This window comes from Palaemon carinicauda, chromosome 22, assembly GCF_036898095.1.
Source record: "Palaemon carinicauda isolate YSFRI2023 chromosome 22, ASM3689809v2, whole genome shotgun sequence".
NCBI classification, from domain to species: domain Eukaryota; kingdom Metazoa; phylum Arthropoda; class Malacostraca; order Decapoda; family Palaemonidae; genus Palaemon; species Palaemon carinicauda.
In genome coordinates, this window is record NC_090746.1 from 17,665,825 (window position 1) to 17,684,346 (window position 18,522).

The window sequence follows — 18,522 nt, forward strand, 5'->3', positions numbered from 1 at the left end:
ACATGTTAAATAAATAGGTAAATATGCTGTCACTACTTCGCGGATTTTCACCTATCGCGCCCGCGTCTGGAACCTATCTACCGCGATAAACGAGGGTTCACTGTACCTCGGTGAACCACTCTCTCGCGGGCCAGAGGGGAGCAACCAACGTCAACCTTGTCCCTTCGTGAGAGGCGAACTTCTGCAGTACCTTGTTGACTATCTTGAATGGAGGGAATGCATACAAGTCCTGGTGAGACCAGTCCAGTAGAAACGCGTCTATGTGGATCGCCTCTGGATCTGGGACTGGTGAGCAATAGATTTGGAGCCTTTTGGTCAACGAGGTGGCAAAGAGGTCTATGGTGGGTTGACCCCAAGTCGCCCAAAGACTCTTGCACACGTCCTTGTGGAGGGTCCATTCCGTGGGTATCACCTGACCCCTACGACTGAGGCAGTCTGCCAAGACGTTCAAGTCCCCCTGGATAAACCTTGTCAACAGGGAGATGCCTCGATTTTTTTACCATATGAGGAGGTCCCTTGCGATCACGTACAGCGTGTGGGAGTGAGTGCCTCCTTGCTTGGAGATGTATGCCAAAGCTGTGGTGTTGTCTGAATTGACCTCTACCACTTTGTTTCGAAGAATGTTCTCGAAATTCATCAAGGCCAAGTGGACTGCTAATAGCTCCTTGCCGTTGATGTGCATGCTCTTCTGAACTGAGGTCCACAGACCCGAGCATTCCCGACCGTCCAGGGTCGCACCCCAACCCAAATCCGACGCGTCTGAGAACAACACGTGGTTTGGGTTCTTGACTGCTAGGGACAGGCCCTCTCTCAGACTGATATTGCTGTCCCACCAGTTCAGGCATGCTTTTACTGGTTCGGAGACCGGGATTGATACCGTCTCTAAAGTCTTGCCCTTGTTCCAGTGAGAGGCTAAATGGAACTGGAAAGGCCGAAGGTGCAGTCTCCCTAGCGAGACAAACTGCTCCAGGGATGAGAGAGTCCCTACGAGACTCATCCAACTCCTTACTGAACAACGTTCTCTCTTCAGCATTATTTGGACTTTGAGCAGGGCTTGTTCTATTCGGGTGGCAGACGGAAAAGCCCGAAAAACTAGACTGCGAATCTCCATCCCCAAATATAGAATAGTCTGGGATGGGATCAGTTGGGACTTTTCTAAGTTGACCAAAAGTCCCAACTCCTTGGCCAGACCCAACGTCCAAAGTAGATCCTGCAGACAGCAATGACTGGACGATGCTCTGAGAAGCCAGTCGTCCAAGTACAGGGAGGCTCGGATTCCCGATAGATGAAGGAATTTTGCCACATTCCTCATGAGCCTCGTAAACACGAGAGGAGCAGGACTGAGGCCAAAGCACAGGGCTCGAAACTGGTACACCACATTCCTGTAAACAAACCTCAGAAACGGTTGGGAATCCGGGTGTATAGGAATGTGGAATTACGCATCTCGTAGGTCGAGAGAGACCATCCAGTCTCCCTCTCTGACCGCTGCTAAGACGGACTTCGTGGTCTCCATCGTAAATTTTGTTTTCGTAACAAAAACGTTGAGCGCACTGACGTCTAGCACTGGCCTCCAACCTCCAGTATGCTTTGGGACTAGGAAGAGACGGTTGTAAAACCCCGGTGATTGAAGGTCCGAGACTTTCACCACCGCTCCCTTCTCTAGCAACAGAGACACTTCTTGATTTAGGGCTTGTCTCTTTGACTCCTCTCGGTACCTGGGAGAGAGGTCTATGGGAGTTGATACTAGAGGAGGTTTGCGTACAAACGGTATTTTGTACCCCTCTTTGAGCAACAGAACAGACTCTTGGTCTGCACCCCTCTTCTCCCAGGCCTGCCAGAAGCTGTTCAATCTGGCCCCTACCGCTGTCTGAGGCTGTGGGCAGTCAGACTCTGCCACGGGAGGACTTGGTTCCTCTCTTCTTACCTCTCTTTCCCTCGGCACGAGACTCCCCTGCTGGGAGCTCTGCCACGAAAGGGCGGGATAAATCTAGACGCAGGAGTCTCGATCCTGGGTCTCACAGCAAAGGATGAAGAAGGAGCTCCCTTGCGAGCAGAGGACGCCATCAGGTCATGTGTGTCCTTCTGCACAAGCGAAGCAGCTATATCCTTAACCAGCTGTTGTGGAAACAAGGCAGCCGATAAGGGAGCAAAGAGCAGTTCCGATCTCTGACAGGGAGTAACTCCTGCTGAAAGGAAAGAGCAAAGGGTTTCTCTCTTCTTCAAGACTCCCGACGTAAAGGTGGAGGCGAGCTCATTGGAGCCATCGCGGATGGCTTTGTCCATACAGGACATGATAAGTAAGGATACATCTTGGTCGGCAGACGAGATCTTCCTACTTAATGCTCCTAAAGACCAATCAAGAAAGTTAAAAACTTCAAAGGCCCTGTATACGCCTTCAAGTAGATGGTCAAGGTCCGAGGAGGACCAACAAATCTTCGAGCGTCTCATGGCCAGGCGACGGGGAGAGTCTACGAGGCTTGAGAAGTCACCCTGGGCAGAGGCAGGGACTCCCAAGCCGAGAACTTCTCCCGTGTCATACCAGACGCTCGATCTAGAAGCAAGCTTAGAAGGTGGGAAGGCAAAGGCCGTCTTCCCCAAACTCCTCCTGGTATCCAACCAGTCGCCTAGAAGATGTAAAGCCCTCTTAGAAGAGCGAGAAAGCACTAGCTTAGTAAAGGCAGGCTTGGTAGCAGCTAAGCCTAGAGCAAACTCAGACGGAGGCGAACGAGGAGCAACAGCAACAAAATGATCTGGAAAAAGATCCTTGAAAATCATCATGATCTTCTTAAAATCCATCGAAGGTTGAACAGCCTTAGGTTCTTCTACATCTGACAAAACGTCCAAAGGATTATCATCAGGATGAGGATCAGCAACGTCCTCATCTGAAGGAACCTCGTCCGACAACTGATGAGTCTCAAGCAAGGGAGAGACCTGCCTTGGTGGCAATGCTTGACAAGCAGAGTCCACACGCACAGGAGCAGCAGTAGCAGTCCAGGATGCTACGTCATGTAACTGCTTAACAGACTGACTAGCAACAACAACAGGAGCGGGAGGACGCTCGACGTCAACTCGAGACTGCCTTGACTGCCTAGACTGAGCAGTCAAAACAACTCTTGACTGCGGTGCTTGACGCTCAACGTCAAAACAAGTCAACTTCGCTGGTTGGCGAACGTCCTGAACGTCAACACGAGCATGCGGCAGCGGCTGAACGTCCACAAGCGGCTGAAAGTCAACACGGGACTGCATCGAGTGAGGCTCTACGTCACGTGACTGACGTGACTTTGTAACGTCAACGTCAACAGGACGAGCAAAGGCTCGTTTGGGCGGCTGACGGCCAGGATCTCGATCAGCTAAACGGCGAGGATCATCGTGAACCTCCTCAGCAGTATAATCCTCCATAAGAGAGGCAAGCTTATTCTGCATATCTTGCAGTACAACCCATTTAGGATCAACGGGAGTGGTTGCGGTTCGAGACGAGGGTAACGTCTGTGACTGCAAAACATTGCCTACACTAAGACTCTCGGAGCCTGTGTTACGCTTCTGTTTAGGCGGCGAGCAGTCTTCCGATGACTGCACAGGGTCAGAGCTGTCCCAATGGCTACAACCAGGAAGCTGGACCTGTCCTGAAGGGACTGACTTTTGCTTTAAGGGTCTCGAAACCTTGCTCCACGGTTTCTTACGCGAGAAGCCTTCGGATGACGAGGAGAAAACCGCCTCGCTCGTCTTATGGTAGGGGCGGTCTTGACGAGACACGCCCGAAACCATAGAGGGAACGTCTGTTCGTTGGTTAAAGCCTCTCGTACCCATAAGTCCTACGACATTACTTCTCCCTGGTGCATGGGAGCTTGCAAGAGGTCTCGGACTAGGCGAACGACAGGCACGAACAGACGAACCCTCGGTTGCAACACTGATAACACTTTGCGCACTAATCACTTTATCCCCACGATTTTCTAATGTGGCACTCTGACACTTTAACTCTTTTACATCCGCCATGAGTTGATTACGGTCCGTAGCTAAAGATTCAACTCTCTCGCCCAAAGCTTGAATGGCACGTAACATATCCCGCATTGATGGTTCATGAGTGCTAGTAGAAGGTTCAGGCACAACTACTACTGGGGAAGGATTAGGTTCAGGGGCATGGGAGGAGGAAAATTCTAATGATCTAGAGGAACTTCTCCTCACCCTATCTCTCTCTAGCTTACGAGAATACTTATCAAACTCTAGCCAGTCGAATTCCGAAAGTACCACGCACTCATCACACCGATCTCCTAATTGACAGGTTTTACCCCGACAATTAGAACACACAGTATGTGGGTCGAGAGAGGCCTTTGGAAGACGTTTGTTACAATCCCTAGCATTACACTTACGAAATTTAGGAATTGGAGAAGGGTCAGCCATTTTGAAAAGTCAAAGAAAGTCCAAAAACAATCCAAAGTCATCAACAATTAAATCTATCCAAAAAAGAGTTCAAGAGTTTAAATTGAAGATAAAAACACCTGCACTTCGAAAGCTCAAAACCAAAAAGAAGTACTTCACCAAGACTGTTGAAAAACTCCAGGTTAACAGCGAGTAAGGAATCAACTTGTCGACAAGACCGACAGAGAAGAACTGGAGCTGTTTACATGTATATGCGGTATCTGGCCGATAGTTGACGCTGGTGGGCACACCCGAAACCTTCATAGCGATCGCTCGCGAGTTTTTGTGTTTTTCTGTCGAGCCGCCGGAGACGTCAGCTATTATATATTCACCGGCTAAGTTTAATATTTAAAAATACAAATTATCTTAGAATTTTTCATTTGTTCAATAACTGAAATATAAAGCTACGCTATTTATTTAGCGGTGACTCACCCATTAGGAAGGGTGGACGTCCCTGCCAATCTGGCTTTTGGCTTTACCCGGGGGCTCCTTATCTGAGTATGTTAGTACTCAAAATAGGGAGTCCTTGCACCAAACTAAAACCTTGCTAAAAGGTCAGCGGCCTACGCAAGCTGTGTGTTGAGAAATTTAGAAGTGTGACTGTCTAGGTAAAGTTATTCCAAGTCTTTTGAAGGAAAAAATTTTGTAACCAAGACTTTCCCAATACCATCTTGCCAGGGTATGAGGACGCAACAGTATTAGCTTAATACTCGGTACACATGATAGCATAGTTTACCTGCAGTGGTCCGAGGTCAGCTTATGCAGAGAACCCAGGATGCTGCTTTCCCCAAGAAAATGGAGGATGAAGAAAAGAATAAGAGCCAGTCAAACCTTTTCATTCACGCAGACTAAAATCGGGTAACAGTGCCCTCAACCTTCTGCTACTTGTCCAATAAGGAGCTTGAGGTATACAACCAGCTGTTGTGCAGCCACCACAGGACCGATAGAGATCGTATCGAGTTTCTGTGGGTCACGTCTTGCAGGAGAAAGGTTGTGAAAGTCACCTGGACCATTCACACCCTTGCTTGTAGAACCTGCATCACAGAGTAATCTGCTTAGAAGGGCCCCTGACATTGAGGGTCAACGTGTTGGATGAGGATCTGGATTCAGAGCGTAATTGATGACTGTGAATCCAGCAGAGATGATGTTCTGTTGATCCTCCTCTTGTCTCTCCCAGTGCTGACGACAAGAGAAGGAACCCGGGAGGGTTGTTGCTGTTCTCTTGAGGTAAGGCCTCAAACCACAACCCGGGAACAGTAACAGATGATCTGGATTGTCAGTTACTGAGAGGAGACTTGTTGTCTAGGATACATCACCCATGGAGACTGTCTGGCAACAAATTCAGGGACGAAACTGAATCTCTACCAGGAGCTGCAGAAGGCTTGGAAACCGTTCTGCGTAATGCCATAACGGAGCTATGAGAGCCCTTGAGAGGCTGACTGATGTTCTAGCCTTCTTGAGTACCCTTCTCTTCCGACAAAAACAGGGATGAGACGAAAACGGGGTTGTTGTACCCATCATTGTTGGTATGCTTCTTCCCAGAGAGTCTTGGGGTCTAGGTCTGGGGAGCAGCGGAAGTCTGAGGTTCAGGGCGTTGTGAACAGATCCATAGTTGGAGAATCCAGTAAAGTCAGGACTTTGTGGGCTACAAGGTGATCCAAAGACCATTCGGAACACCTTATCTGAGATGCTGTGCACAGATTGTCGGCGAGCACATTCCTCTAGTCTGGAATGAAGTGGGCTGATAGTGATACCGAGCGGATTTCGGCCCATCTTAGTATTTATACTGTCAGATGGGAAGAAGCTGCAAGGAAGTTCCTTCTTGCTTGTTGAGGTGAGCCCCTAAGTGGTGTTGTCACTCATCACACCACTGAGTGTGATAGGAACTGATGAGGCTGTTGAAGGACTGGAAAGTTGACCTTCATCTCTTAAGAGATTTAAGTGAAGGTACTTTTGGACTCTGTTCAGAGGCCTGAGGTCATGTGATGCAGCACTATGGTCCCTCCTCCCTTCTTTTGATGTGTCTAAGTACAGCATCAAGTCCGAGGGGTGGGGAAGGATGAGAAGGTTACAGCACTCCGTAGATTTTCGACTGACACCCATCCCTTGTGGTTCGTCTAAGCTTCTGGTCCCATGGGGATCTGAATGTCCGGGGAATCGAAGACCTGATTCCAATCGGACTCAAGCCGCCACTGGAGAAAACGAATCCTGAGGCGGCTGTTAGAGGCTAGACAGGCCAGAGATGATAGGTGTTCAAGGAGGAATAGTCACTCTGGGCTGGAAGTTCTTCTCGTCTTGAGAAAGGGTCTTGTGACCTTTCTAAGCCTTGTCATCCTGTCTTTGATGAGAAAGTTTTGTGGAGATTGTCTAGAATCATTCCCAGATATACCAGTCTTCTGGGAATGAAGTAGGGAAGACTTCCAAAGGTTTACCATGATCCCGCAATCTTAGTAAAAAGACTTCAGACCTTCCCGTGCTAACGCAAGGTTGTGACAGAGTCTGCTAGGGTCAGTGAGTCAGTCAGTCGTCCAAAACGGAGGAGACGGAAGCCAATCCTGTGAGCCCAGGAGGGGAACTGTGGAAAGACCGAAGCAACGTGCCCTGAACTGGTGTTTCTTGTTTGTCTAGACTAAATCTCCGATACTTCCTAGAAGATGGCTGGTTTGGGCCTGAAAGTATGCGTCCTTTAGGTACAGCGTGCACATGAAGGCCTGTAGGCTCACCCCTTGTCTAAATTTCTCCAACATGGTGTGGACATCGACCCAACGGGACAGCTCCTGGCGGATCCATTTGCATGGGAGATTGTTGACGCTGGAGTCTTGACTCGTGGAGGAAAGGATGGGATGCGGTACCCTGTGTAAGGATTCTTCCCTGGGAGAGAACTCCTTTAACTGATAGAAGTGGGTAAAGCAACGTTTGACCCTACCATGCGCCCTGACGGGATTGATGCTATTCCTTAGAACAGCATCCGTCTGGCGAATGTTAATCAATAGTTAAAATGCAGTTGGAGAGTGCTCGCGAGTAGGCACCTGTCGACAAGCCGCTGATGGGGACTGCCGAACGCCTGCCGATCGCTTTAGTGGATTGGTGTGATGGCGAACGGCGAGTAGCAAGAAGTGTGTTGTTTGCCTTCCGATCTAGTGAACCAAGTCTGAGTGACGAATTGCTGGTGAACGGCAAACTGCCGATGATCGGCAATTTGTGAGCCGAAGATGGTAACTGATAGGTAGATGAAGGCTGTTTGGTCAGTCAGCCAAGGAAGGTTGGCGATTAATGAATTGGCGATCGATGAACCATAGACGATCAGCGCTAGATCGAAGACTGGCGACCGGCGAGCTAGAGATCAGCAAGATGACGATTGGCTGGTCAGAGATCAGTGAGCTGAGGTCAATGATCGAAGAAAGATGAGCTGGCAATCAGCGATCTAGTGATTAGCAAGCTGTTGACTGATTATCAACTAGCAATCAGCGATTGGCACGCTAGCAATCAGAGATCGTTAGCAATTGGCGAGACTGGAGGTCAATAATCAGAGAAAGATAAGCTAGCAATTGGTGATCGGCGAGCTAGCGTTCAGCAAACGGTGATCTAGCGATCAGTTGATTGATGATTTTTCATTGGTGGAAGATGAGCTAGAAATCAGCGATCGGCCGACTATTGAACGGCAGTTGGTGAGCTAGTGATTGGCGATCTGTGATAGGCCGTTTGCAACGTCCAGATCGTGTTTGCTGACAGTGCTACTGTCAGAAAACCTCCTGAAGAGAAAGGGACCCAGGGTTCCCTGTGAGGGGTCTCGACCAATGGTAGATACGGTTGATCTGACTTAGAAGATGGAATCTTTGGGATCTTGAACCTTTCTGTGCAGCCTCTTCCCTCTTTTCCCAGCAGACGGGCTGTAATGCGTTTGCGGGGAGGGGAATGGGCCATTAGTGACCTGTCATAAAGTTTTGCCTTTGGTTCATTTTGCCTCTCACGCGAGTGCACAGGAGAGAACTGGAGCGTTGGCGATCTGGAGAGCGCTTATGAGTAGGAGAGCGTTGGCGCGCAGGAATAATACTGGAGCCCCGTTTCCACAGAATGCGCAGGAGAGCACTCAAGCGCAGTACAGCGATGTACAGGAGGATGCTGGTGCGCAGTTCCGGTGAATGCGCAGAAGAGCGCTGGTGCACAGGAAAGCACTGCACAGGAGAGCGCTGGCGAGCAGGAATGCGCTGGTGCGCAGGTGAGTGCTGGCGCATTGGCGAGCACTGGTGTATTGGCGAGCGCAAGTGCGTAGTAAGGCACTGTACAGGGTGTTGCGCAGTCTCCCTAAAATGCACAGGAGAGCGCGGGCACGCAGGATAGTGTTGGCGTGCAGTAAGATGCTGCACAGGGTGTTGTAGTCTCCCTAGAATGCACAGGAGAGCATGGGCACGCAGGCGCACAGAAGAGCGCTAGCGCGCAGTTCGGCGTTGCACACGAGGTTGCAGGAGAGTAGCTACTGAAGAATGCACATGCACAGATGAGCGCCGGTGAGCTGGAGATCGCCGGCGAGCGGGAGGTTGCTGAAGAGCTGGTGAAAGATTCGGCGCAGGAGAGCGCTGATGGCGCAGTGCCCAGGAGAGCGATGTTGTGCAGGAGAGCGTTGGCGAGCCAAAGACCGAGGTTGCGCAGGAGCGCGCTGGGGTTTTGGTGAACGCTGACAGGACGAGCAGGAGAAGGCTGTAAGTCAGGCGAACGCCGAAGCGTTGTAAGAGTGCTGACGAGCTGGAGAGCATGGGCGCCCTGGAAAGCATGAAGGAGCAGGCTGGCCCTGACGAGAGGTTGGTTAGTGCTGGTGCACTGCAGGGCGCTGGCACGCTGGAGAGCGTTGGCAGGTATCTGCACGCTTAGATATAGCCTTAAGAGGCTGTACTGGAGACAGGAACGGCGACGGCAGGTCAGCTGATAGGACGATCAGGAACCGGGATGTGACCTTTGGAAGGGCGAACATCAACCGATGGAGATCGCGAACGATTCAGAGAAAAGTCCAGGACCGAAGTCCGAGCACTAGATGCAACGTTGTCAGGAGAAGGTCCAGGAATAGGCCTGAAGACAATGGAAGAGGAATGAATGATTTGAAGTTCTCTGGCATCCTGACATGATGGAAGAAGAGGCTCCTCTGTGGGGAAAGGCTGCGTTGCTCAAGAGCCAAAGAGGCGTCTCTTCACCGGAGGTGATGACATACGTCTAAGGAGACATGTGCCCAAGATGACACTAGGGTGAACACTGGTGAAGACTTGTGGTGCTGTGGATAGACCGAAATACAGCAACTTGAACTGGAATATTCTGTTGTCCAGGCTGAATCTTAAGTACTGTACTTCCTTGAAGACGGATGGACTGGGATCTGGAAGTACGCATCCTTTACGTCCAGTGTGCACATGAAGTCTTGCGGTCTTACTGCTAGTCTGACCGTGTCTGCCGTCTCCATGCTGAACGGAGTTTGTATGACAAACTTGTTCAGAGCTGAGAGGTCGATGACTGGTCTCCAGCCTCCAGACGCCTTCTTTACAAGAAAGAGTCGACTGAAGAAGACTGGGGATCCGTCGAGGACCTCTTGGAGAGCGCCCTTTTTCAATAGGGTCTGGACTTCTGCCCGAAGGGATTGTCCCCTTGCCGATCCAATGGCAAGAGAGTTCAATGACACTGGATTCGTGGTCAGGGGAGGTAGAGATGTTATGAACGGGACGCGATATCCTAGACTGATCACGGATATTGTCCAGGAATCGGCCCTGAGTTGCTTCCACCTGTTTGTGCAACTCTGTAGGCATCCCCCCACTGGTGGAAATACAGGGGGGACTGTCTATCCTAGGGTTTGCAGCTTCGGCTTCTCCCTCTAGGATTTTTACCTCCCCTAGAGGACTTTTGCCTTTCCTGTCTTTGACAGGAAAGGGCTTAAACACCATTTTCTTCGCTGCAGTTGTCGTCATAGTGGTCTTGGTTGGACGGGACTGCTGTGTTGCTGGAGGTTTGTAGGGCTTAGATGTTAAATCCCTATGGAGGAGGGAGTCTTGATGGGACTTCCTCCAACTCTCAGCAGCATGTTCCCCATCCTTAGGCTCGAACAGAACAGACCCCTCTATGGAGGAATGTCTGAGCCTATTGATCTCGGCACTAGGGATCTTCTGGTGGAATCTCTCATCTGCATCCTGACGTTTCAGGATGGTATTTGCCCACAAGTTTGAGACTTTGTGGGCAAGAAACTTGATCGTGTGAGTACCTGAGAGAAGGAAGGTTACCATAGCTTTCCTGGTACGTTCCTTGGAGAAATCCTCAGCCCATATCAAGATACCTAAGGTCCCCAACCAGATATCCTTCTCCTGGTTGAGGATCGAGACCTGCCGGTTGGAGTCTCTCTCAAGAGGGACTCCCCTGGTTAGCTCTTCCAGCCAATGGTGAAGTGGAGGAGCTGAACAAGGCTCCTCCTGGATCTCGAAGTACCTCCTCTGCTGTGTGCGAGGAGGTGGGAGGAGCTTGTTCATGGTACCGGAACGGTTGGAGGAGGACATCTCGGAGAGCTGCTGGGCGATCTTGTTCCTGGTACTCTTTACCCCTTGAGACCAGGGCAGGGCTGCACTGGTCTTTGAGGATTTTCGAGTACCAAAGACACGGTTGAGAACCTACATTAGAGTCAAAACCTGCCAAAGTGCGTGTTCTGACTCCTGCTGGTCTCCTCCTGTTGTGGGACTTGCAGCGAAGTCTCCTTCTATCCCCGAAGGCTCTTCTTGGGGAGAGTCGTGGACATTCCCTGAGTGGCTGGCTGGCTCCATCCTAGCCCTAGTGGAGGACTTTGGCAATGTTTTGGAGTCTTTAAATTCCTTTCGGGGAAGGATGTAAGGCTCCAACATTGATGAGTGTTGCATGTCCTTTCTATTCCCGGACTGTGAGGAACTCTTGGCATGAAGAGAGGTTTTCTCCATTGGTGTGATGTGGGAAAATCTCTCTTCGCGTGATTCCCTTGGAGACGGGAAATCTTCATCTGAAAGGGATGGAGAGGCAGTCCGAGGAATAGGAGGAATTTGCCTCGAAGGTCTGCATGGAGTCAGCTTCGTACTCGGGGAAGTGACCACGTCTAGAACTCCTCTTTTCTTCTTCAGTGGGGTAGAGGAAGCCATGGTTCCGTGTCCAAATTCAGAGAGGACAGGCTTGAAAGCCTGGGTTACGGGTCTGATCATGGCATTGAACCAGGGCTGTTGACTGACAGATGTACTGTCAGACATACCCCCTGAAGGGAAAGGGACCGAAGGATCCCCGGAAGGAGTTACTGGTAGGGGTGGGTTTGCCTTAGGAAGTAGCTTTGGGATCCTGAACCCCTCTGCATGTTTCCCTTCTCCCACAATGCGCGGTGGTATGCGCTTGCGGGGAGGGGAATGAGGCGATTGCGACCTGGCCGGACGTCGTTCCTTGTGGTGCACGCAAGGGAGAATATTGGTGCTCGCACGTGGGAGACTGTTGGCGCGTGTGCGGAAGAGTATTCGCGCGTCTGTCAAAGAATTAGGGCGCGCGCGCAGGAGAACGTCTCAGAGCGCACGGGCGCGCAGTAGAATCATGATGGCCGCGCGGGAGCATGTTGGCGCGCGTCTCTAGGAGAGAGAGGGCGCGCATATCTCTGTGCCTGCACGCAGGAGAAAGATGGAGCGCAGATGAGCACGAGGCTGGTGAGCGCTGGTGCGCCGGTAAAATATGGCACGCAGGTGAGGGAAACAGGGTTGTTGCCTCACCTACGATCTTGCGTGCAGGAGAGTGATGGCGCGCAAGATGGCGCTCAGGAGAGTGTGATGTGGGACGCACATGTTGGCGCGCGGGAGAGCGCTGTTGCGCAGGAGAACGTTGATGCGCAGGTAACTGGCGCATCGGTGAACGCAGGCGCGTAGGAGATCGTAGGCGCAAGGCGCGTTGGTGCAGAAGAGCCATGGTGCGCAGGAAATCATTGGCGCGTGTGCGCATGTGGGCGCGCATGGCGCGTGGTTGAACTCTGGTCAAGTTGGCACGTGGGCGCATGTTGGCGCGCAAGTGCGTGAGGTTGTTGCCCTGCGTAAGGGCGAGCAAGATGGGTAGAGCGCCGCAGTGTTGGGGCCTGACGAGCTGCTAATAAGTGCTGGTCAGATTGCGTGGGCGCGTGGTATGTTGGACCGCGATAGCGCGCTCAGGAGGAGCCTTATTAGGCCCATGCAGGAATGGTGATGGAAGGTCGGCAGGTCTGTCGGGTGGATGGTCGATGTATCCTTTAAAAGGACGACCATCCACCGAAGGAGATCGCAAACGATCTTCAGAGAGGTCCAGGACCGAAGTCACAAGACTGGTTGCAGGAGCAGTGATGGACGATCGGTCTAGAGGCTCCTCTGTGGGGGACTGCATAGAGGACGTTGAACAAAAGAGGCGCCTCCTCACCACAGGTGAAGGAAGGCCTCTAAGGCGAAGAGGAAGGCGAGCCTTCCGACGGATGAGACCTCTGGGGGCCGTTGGATTAGCAAGCTGACCGTCAGCAGTCCTCCGAAGAGGAGTCTCTGTAAGTGAACTCCCCCAAGGGGAAAGAAACACTAGCAGGAGAGGCTGATGATGAACTTAGTTTCCCCCTCGAAGGATGGTCAGGAACGGGGGAAACTAAGCCGTCAGCTACAGTAGTCTGGAGTGGCAGAGGAGATGGGTGAAGCCACATGAGACACCTTTAACGCAAAAACGTCGACAAGTGTCAGGGGATCTACCTCTGACGGTAACGACGATTGCTTGACAGAAGCACCAAGGCGGATGTAATCAAGCAAAATCTCCTTGGAGGGCAAACCCGTGAGCCCCAAAGGAGGACCAAATCTGAAAAAGGGAAGTTAGTGACATGGCCTCCCCCAAGGGGAGAGGTGGAGCTGCTTCGCTAGGGGAAGCAACATCATCTCTCGAGACCCGAGGTTGGTCAGAAATAAATCGGTCTGCGCTACTACTCGACGGTCTCTCGAAAAAGACCGATCGAGTAGGAGCTTCGGAGGAGGTTTGGGCAACGGAAGAAGAGGCCTTGGGTTTTTCTCCCTTCGAAGCAACCTTCAAAGGAGAAACATCCCGCTTGGGCTTCTTCTTCCGCCGTCGCGAAAACCTCTCCCACTGAGAGGAAGACCACTCCCTACACTTGTTGACACTATCACACCGTTGGCCTCTGCAAGACGGACAAAGGGCGTGAGGATCGGTCTCGACCGCCGACATGAATGTTCCACAGGGGCAGTCAGGAAGTCCAGGGCAGGTGCGCATGGTTGCAGAAGCCTTCACACACACAGACTAAGAGAAAAGAAAAAGCAAAAAAGCATTAATGGCTGCCAAATATCGGCGAGGATGAAGAGCGGCAACGTCCGTTCACCATCCGAGCAGAGAGCACAGTGAGCTCAATCACCGGTGTGTGAGGGGAAGCGGTAGCAAGCTACCCTCCCTAACCCCGCTAACTAGCGGTGTGGGTAGTTAACCCTCATTAAAAATCAATAGCTTGTCATTTCAGCTACGCCATAAGTAATACCCCTATTAAATAAGCATGGTTTGTATTCCAGTTACGGAACAAATAATAATTTGAGTTTTATTAGTGTAAGCTCATTTTCTGTTACCTGCATTATTCAATATTTATAAGCTAGATCTCTCTTAATCAATTCAATGACGAAAAGTCTACACTAAGGAAATAATCAATGCAGAGAGAGAGTACCATCAACTTCATAACCTCAGCAACAAACTTACATTCACAGCCAAACCATACACAGTAAAACAGATATATAATTTTAGTAGGTAACTTATAACCAGCATTAACAGTTGTCTAGTTAATAATCAGCCTAGGCTAGGCATGCCTATACTGTTCTGAGATATGTTACTTGAAGTACGGTACTGTATAAATGAAGGGTTTCAACACTTTTTGCATGAAAATTCACACATTATGGTTAAGCTATCCCTTACACCTTAAAACACTAGGTATCCTTAAAAATAAGAGGTAGGGGTGATATGGGTTGGCTTGTGCTTTAAAACTATTCCAACTTCATTTACATTATGACACTATGTTCAGCGAGAGCTCTAATGTATTTTATGTCCATACCTATTGGTCCTCTCCCCCGTAACACTTTTTGTAACTCATGATATAACTACCCTATGAAGCACAAGCAGTGTAGCATATGTGCTCTCTAATATTGCTTTACATTTTTTTTCCTTTGGTAATCATGTAATACTTTTTAATTCTTTCACGTTACAAAAATTATTGCATAAAAGTGAAGTTGGTATCATGATGCTTAGAGGTTTCTTTACATTTTTAATAATTTGACTATTTCTTTCTAGTCCTTTGCGTCAAACTATGATTATTTCCTTATGCGAGTAGCTAATAAACATAACCTATCCTGTGCAATGAAGCAAGTTATTTAGCAATCTCAAACAATATTGTTCCTCCTAGAATGGTAAAAATATCTTTTCTAAGGTATATTTATATCTAAATTGGATATCAACACCAAATTCGAAAGAATTACTATAAACTATTCTAAAACGTTAGTTTCACCATTTTAAAGATGGCAAATTAACTCCTAAATTGCTTCTTCAGCATATTTACATGTCCATCACAATCCATACTTCCAGCAAGAGTTGGTCTGGCTTAAAATATAATAATAACAATAATGTTATCAATGTACCAGCACTTTCTCCTAACCTACAAACAAACACAATAGTCAGGGAGCATTTAGTTAGTCTTACTTGCAAAAAACAGAATAAACTACAAACTTACTTCTTCAGAGAAACCATATTCCTCTGTATTCGAGCTTCATGTTAGGTTACCCAGGATGTGTGTAGTTGGTTGGGACAGGAATAAATTTTCTAATTACTTGTTAAATTGATTTTCTTTATGGGGATGTTTATCTTTGTTTGAAATGTGATATGAATCTAGTTTTATGATTTACGCAAAATTATGATTTAGTGTCATCTTGTTAGTAGAGCCGGTTAGGAAGTAAACACAGGGTTGAGACTTGGTCTTGGGGTAAGCTAAGAATACAGCAGTCAATGTAGGTAAAGATAAGGCTCACAGGTTAGGTTAAGTGGGGAACATTAGGTTAGGTGGTGTTCTTGTGTTTGTTTCCTTTTTAAAATATGGTTTTTCAATCGTAATTTTTTATATTTTAAAAGTCTAAAATTCTAAATATAAGGGTTTTCCCCAAATACCTATAAATACATCAGGAACACTTGTTGTTTTCATCACTATGAATACGGTACTATATTTACCCAGCTTTTAAATACTGACCGGGTCCGTCCCAACCAACTACAGAACCTCCTAACTCTCTCTTTCTCCCTAGGCCTAAGCTTAAACGTTTGTTCCTACTAACATAACATTCAAATTTCTCCGGAAGCCTAGAGGGTAGTTTCAACCCTACGACGGCCTACCATGACAAGACACAGATCTTTCGGCCAGGTAACGCGAACTCAAAAATAAAAAAGAAAAAAAGGATATTTACCCATCAATAACACGAACCTGTGTTCACAAATGGGTATGCTCGTGATTGAAGTGGCATACCCGTGAATACTACCGGTAATAACATTTACTTAATTTTCTTTGGCTTTACAACGGATAAGCTATGATGCAATAATTTGTCTACCTTAAATGAACTTCTGTCCGGACTTAGGTGCATTCCTACAAACCTAAATGTTAAATTAATAGTAGGGCAACCACTTAAGCCACAAAGATTGATTTAGTAACGATTAAGGAATCATTATCAGCACCTGACAGCTGCTGCCGACGAGATGCAATCTGAGATTCTTGAGTTGAGTGAAATCAGCTGATTTCGGTGTTTACAAATTTCGTCTATCAAGCAAATCAAGGACCAACGTAGACCAACCACCGGCGTGTCACTTCACTCAAGTGTAACTCTTCGAAATATATTAATAAGTAATCGAATACTCACAGAATACAATTGAAATATAACATACATAAACTATCAACCAAATTTTCATGGATTAGGGTGTATCGCCACCCTCTTACCGTCGAAAGAGCAATGCTTTCTCTCGGTATCAATCTTAGGACTTTGTTACCGCTCCTGTATCATCATTGGCACTGAATTTCTGCTCAGTGAGCGTTATGTGACAGATTTCTGACCTTGGGAGTTATTTAAGAGTTCAATGCGGTTATAATTACGGCGTGGACTTCTGATTATCACTACAATTATGCTATAAGTAACAGATAATAATGTTCTCTCACGTCAGTGTTACTAAGAGACAATTAATAACATGTTTCTTTACACTATAATTATAATGAAGTAATTGACTGGGTATGCCAGCGACCAACTGGTAACTTCCTCTGCATGCCTCAAGTAATTTTTATGACATTCATTGCATTACAGCGGGTGTATTTTATTTCTCCTTATCTGGATAGATTGTCATAGAGGAAAGCTGAAGAAGAATACATCATTCAACATGCTTAGTGTATTCAGTGACAATTACCACTATTTCACTCTAAAGAAGCTAATGATAAGGTGGTGGCAACAGTATAAAATCATATCGCTGTTCAACTTAAGTTGCTTCCACCCATTTTTTCCTAAAGTGTTAGTGATTTATCGCTAAATTATATATAGCCCTTGATTGTTATCTGATAAGTATGCTGAAGATTCTTTTATATTGCTCAAGAAAACAGAAGATAAGTAAATGTCCATACGTGGGTGGTTATGAAAATAATAAATTGCGAGAGAACGAATACTAATACATTCGCTTAAGCGCTTCCCTGCAGATTTAAGAATAAAGGTGACAATTTAGCTCGTAGCGTGGATGTATGAAGGAACATTAAGCGTACCATGAACTCTGGCTTGCCGCTTACGGTGATTGATTCATCAAGGCAGACACGAGGTGGTATAACTCTATGAAATTCACTCAGAGTATAGCACATGATGATGATGGCATTTGATACTACATGACTATAAAGGTTTATAAGTCGAGTTGGAAAGTGAGAATTTAAAATTAATACGATCCGTTTTCACATGTAAAATATTTTTTTTCACAAGTGAAGTATAAAGCACTCCAAAAAAAGTATTATATGAACAATCAAGGCCTATGATTTATAAAATATATAGTACTTACAAATAACTGCATTGTGATAGGAAAAGAAATATGAAAAACAGACAGGACTGCAGTAGCGAATGAAATCTAGACCAAACATGAAAAAAAAAAAATCATGAGTTGAGTGGATATCTTTTCCCCGGCTGCTTTCCAGGAGCAAGAGACTGAGCTGGGCTGCGGCCAACTTATTTGAAAATAAACAGTGAAGTCACAATTAATTATACTTTACTGGATAACGTTATAACATAAATCGATAAAAAATGTAGAATTATGGGAAACCCTTTTAATGTGGTGGAGATGGGTAAATTTGATGAAGTGTTATGATGTAGGCCTATATTTTCTAATCAGGAAAGCAATTATTGTTTATTACCATAAATATAGGCACCATTTAACAATAATCATTGTAACACTAACATTTTCGCCTTAATTGTTTCCCTTTACCGATATTTTTAATCAAATTATCATTTTAGACTAAAAGTTTGTCGATGATAGTTGATTAGAATTTATTTTTAGCTAACATTGACGAATTTCTGTAACTTGAAAAAAAAAAAATATGGGCCTACCATTCCGGTCTTTTTTTCGATGATTCATTCTGCCACTCATACTTTTCGACAAAGTTATTTACACCCATTAATCAAAATAATTTACTTGTGAAAGCCTCCATCAACCTTTTTTAAATCGATTATAAGTTTCTTATTTTGAGTTTTCTGGATTTCAGGAAGAATATTACATGCTAAAACTTGTTTTGTGCTATGTTGAAAACCATAATTAGAAAATAAAGTGTCAATTAATGAACCAGCCTTATGGCCACCCCCCTTACATGGAACTATTTGTCCCAGGTGTGACTTTGTAAAGGAAAAGTTAGATATGATGTGATAGTGACAAATGGTATAATAAATATTTATTGATGGCATCAGTAATGAAAATCTAAAGCAAACATAGCCTGATATACAGTGTGTTTATATATATACAGACAGACACACACACACACACACACACACACACACACACACACACACACACACACATATATATATATATATATATATATAT

The 18,522-nt window shown here is 47.1% G+C and overlaps 1 protein-coding gene across 5 annotated transcripts in view; it reads right to left on the reverse strand.

Moving 5' to 3' along the window:
• The window catches only part of Abcd3 (ATP binding cassette subfamily D member Pmp70), a 367,264-nt gene extending 350,608 nt beyond the window's left edge, over positions 1–16,656 (reverse strand). Inside the window, exon 1 of one of the 5 annotated variants that reach the window (XM_068346001.1) lies at positions 16,403–16,656. The gene's annotated coding sequence lies outside the window, so the exon portion shown is untranslated. Of the gene's footprint in view, positions 1–15,878; positions 16,347–16,402 lie in introns of those variants that run through there. The other 4 variants (XM_068346000.1, XM_068346002.1, XM_068346003.1 and 1 more) reach the window with 4 other exon arrangements.
• Between the last annotated feature and the right edge of the window lie 1,866 nt (positions 16,657–18,522).